The sequence below is a fragment of the Sorex fumeus genome, unplaced genomic scaffold (assembly GCF_029834395.1).
Source record: "Sorex fumeus unplaced genomic scaffold, SorFum_2.1 ptg000015l, whole genome shotgun sequence".
Lineage (NCBI taxonomy): Eukaryota > Metazoa > Chordata > Mammalia > Eulipotyphla > Soricidae > Sorex > Sorex fumeus.
In genome coordinates this window covers 21312114-21316471 of record NW_026606072.1, presented here as the reverse complement: position 1 = coordinate 21316471, position 4358 = coordinate 21312114, and positions in this window count along the sequence as shown.

Genomic DNA, 4358 nt, shown 5'->3' with positions numbered 1-4358 from the left:
GTATGGAAAACTGCCCCAGTGTTATGTCAAGAAGAGAGCATCACACAAAGCAGAGCCATATTAGTTCATTCTAAGGAAGAGACTATAGAAAGAACTAGGGGTTGAAGAGCTGATATCCAAGGTCTTCTTAACTGGCTGCTCTTTTAAGCTGCTCCTTTATTCTGCAGGAAGGAGTGGGCTGAGCCCTGTTTTCATCAAAGATAAATCAGGAGCCCTTTGGACAGGGATAGCCTTACCCCAGCGCTCCAAAGACAAAGTATGGATTTCAAAGGCACAGATTTGGCAATTCTCCCAGAAATCAATCCACCCACTTCTTTAACAGGAATAATCTTATTTTGAAAAATTGTTGTAATTATTATACAAATCCAACTAATACAGGAAGAAAGTATGAGGAAAATCATCTGAACTAAGCATATCATCTGAACTGAGATTGTATTATATATTCAATACTCTGTCAAGAAGCACCAGTATAATCTGGTCGTATCCTGGTGTTGGAAACAATCTTGAATGATCCTTGGATTTACATATTTAATCCTTCAGGTATCCACCAAAGAACAGAGATTTGGTTGAATGTCCATGGAAGAGAAGCACTTGGGGCAGCTACTTTTTATTCTCTGTGGGTCAGAGAGTTGGAGAAGGATGTGCTTAGACGAGTGGACACACTAGATACTCCAGATCTACTTCTGTAGAATCCAGAACTAATACACGGTTATTCTAAAATTAGGATTGAGTTGTTTCTGACCAGATTCTAAAATCTTAGTGTATGTACATAGAGTCAAAGCAGTATGCAGGAAGCTCAGCTAGATGAATAAATACCAAAATAAAAGTTGGGGTCTTATATTTTCAAGAGCATTCGATAGTAACTAATAATGAAGGAGAATACCATGGTGCTCATCCCCTGTGTCAGCCACCAGTGAACATGTGGTGATGAACAAAGCATTCAGTGTCTATGCTTTGCTTTCTCCTGTCAACTGAGCAGGGTGGAATAGGTTGCTTAATCTCTTGGTGTTCATGAAATACTGTCTTCAATTCAATGAAGGCTCCTTCCAGAAAGATGTAAGAGCCTGAATACAACCCCTGCATTCCAATGATATTATATATTTATTGTATGGCTTTCTCACTGAAATGTAATATCACTGAAGGCAAGTGCTAGTCACTTGTACAACCATATGTTTTATTATTATAATAGTACTTGTCATATCATAAGCTCCCAAATTATTAGAGGAAAAAGTTATAATTAGTAAATTAAAATAAAAATAAATGCATAAGTAAGAAAGAAACCTGGTGTCCTTGAAGCTAATCTATTTAATTTTAGGTTTAAAAGCCTTGTATCAAAATGTGTTTTTAGTGTACATTTTATTGTCTTTTTTCTTCTATGAAGAAAAAATATATTTATGATGTGCTAAATTAATTTTGGAGGTAAGTTATGAGAATAATTTGTTTAGCCACTGCTGTCAGTCACCTTTAGAATATATATGTACATATATATTTTTATATATACATATATTTCTACAGCCCTATTTGTGACCTCAAATATCTATCATTAAATCAAATTAAATTACTGGTGTTCCATTTTGCAGACCACTAAAAAAAAATGGAAACTTCATATGTTTCTATGTAGCATTAATTTACAATAAACAAAATTACTTGTCTAATAGTGAGTGTGTGAGTCTTCTTGTTCTAATCCTTTATATCTGTGACAGCTATTACTCACCTTACATTTACCACAGGATAAAACCCAGACAAGCAGATAAAGGCATAGTTTTTCCTGCATCTTGTAAACTGTTTATAATGCATACAGAGCCTTCTCTGTTTATGGTTCAATTCGGTTTTAGTTCATCCTTGAATTTCATAATTTAAAATATATCACTGTTTATGTAATTTCATATGCTACCTTAAAAGAATGAAAACTCCAAAACCAGAGGTAAAGCTTTCTAAAATGCATGTCAAGTGTAAAATTTTGGTTAATTAAAATGTAGAATAGATATTCCATTGTAACTTCAGTGTTTTAATCATGACACAAAATGCACTTATTCAGAATTTCAGGTGTCTTAAAATATTTTATGTCCACTAGTCAGCCATCATTCTCACCACTGGACAGTAATACCAGACAAAGCATCTTTAAAGAAGCAAAATCACTAAATCAAGGACTGGAAGAACTGGAACCCCAAACACTAAATACACATTATTCTTCTCTGGACATGGGACATTCTCCATGATATATCTTATGGTTTACACAATTAGAACATCCATAAAATCACAAAAATAGAAATCATACCAAGTAACTTCTCAGACCACAAAGCTACAGAAGAAGAAATCAACCCTAAAAGGAAAGTAACAAACATAACAACTGGATCAAAGAAGAAATCAAAGATTTCTTGATGGAGGTATTGTGCCGCCAGCAGGTTAATCTGTACCTGTGAGGCAAGTGCATCAGCAGCCTGATAGCACCTTCAGACTTCCAGGTACCCCAAAATTGCTGCTGTGCCTTTGGCCAGACCCCAAAAACTTGGGGCAAAGTTTACCAAGAAAGTAAATGGCAAAAAGTTAGGTATGTGGGAGACAAACCCACAAACCACCTTTGGCTCAGCTATATAATTGGAGTCATGGCCTCTCTGGTTCCTGATTGAACTGCTTAAAGGCCATGATCCCAGAGACTCAGAAACAAATCTCGAAACACAACGGCTTTTGACAGAAATGCATCCAGTTGGTTTCGTTCCTTGGCCTGTTTCCCCTGTCGGCCCAGTGGCCACCATCCTCCTGAGGCCATTGGACAGTCAGGTATGGACCCGCAGTGATGAGACACGTGGGGTCTCATGGGATGGGGATGGAGCCGGCCCTTTCCTCCTCGTCCAAACAAGACCCCGAGTCGTCACCAATGAACTGCCTCTCTGGCTCCTGATCAAGCTGCTTAACACCATGATCCCAGAGACAGAAACAAATCTTGAAACCCAGTGGCTTTTGGCAGAAATGCGTCCAGATCGCACAGTAGATTACTGTCACCGGACCACCCCAGGGGAGAAAGGGTGCTGTTCCTCCACCTGCTCCCCCTTGGCGGCTCGGTGGAGGCCATTCACCAGAGGCCATTGGTCAGTCAGGTTTGGGCCCACAGTGACAAGACACATGGGGCCTCACAGGATGGGGGTGGAGGTGGCCCTTTCCTCTTCATACTAACGAAACCCTGAGTTGTCACTCACAAACAACCTTTCTGGATCCTGATCAAGCTGCTTAATAGCCATGATCCCAGAGACTCAGGAACAAATCTCGGAACCAGCAGGTTTTGGCAAAAATCCTTCCAAATTTAATTGTTAAAATTTCGGAATTTCAAAATCTCACAGCCACTGCTGAAGTCACATGACATATGTTATTCATAACCAGCAATAGAACACAAATTGTCTACTGTTGCCTTTTCAGGAAATCTGAGTGTTGGGGTGAAATTTCAAATAATAATGGTGGGTCTGGTGTCAAAATATTGAATGTAATCAAAGTAGAGAGAGAGTGTTGTGGAAATCATCTGCCTCACAGGTAGGGGGAGTGTGTGGGATAGGGGTATACTGGGGTCTTGGGGAGTGGAGAATGGGCACTGGTGAAGGTATGGGTGTTTCATTGTATGACCAAGACTTAAACCCGAAAGCTTTGTAACTGCTCTCATGGTGATTTAATAAATAAAATTATTTTAAAAAATGAAAAAAAGTAAGGTGGAGTTCATGCCCAATTCAATCAGCTAATCAGTGACTGAATAAATAGCAATACTCCTACATTAAAAAAAAAAGATTTCTTGAAACAAATGAGAATGAAAATACTAACTAGCAAAATCTATGGGACACAGCAAAAGATATACAAATGGAAAAGTTCTTAGCTATTCAAGCACACACCAAGAAAAAAAAAAGAGCTCAAATCAAGCATTGCGAATTAACAATTTTTTTTAATTCTCCATAAATGCCTATTATGGGAGCAAATTAAGGTGAAAATATTTAAAGTATTAAAACAAAGAGAGCACACATTTTGAATTCACATAACACACCTCAACTGATGTGGTAATATTTCTGAGACATGCTATGGAATACATTACCTATGTCAACCACGGGGTTGAGTGCTAAGGAGGTGAGGACAATCAGAGATCTGTATTAACTGCTCCACAATGTAAGTCCCCCAGCTTTTGTACAGTAGTCTGACCCTTAAGTTGCAATGAGTCCCACTTAATCTGAATGTGGCATGGGATCTGGTCCTTACCCAACCAAACTGTCAAGGAGCCATGAAGGTTCTCAGGATAAAGTGAGGTTATGCTCACCACAGGAGAAGGCATTCTACTGGCTTTAGGATCTTTGTCTTCCAAAACAGAAAAGAAATGTCAGGTA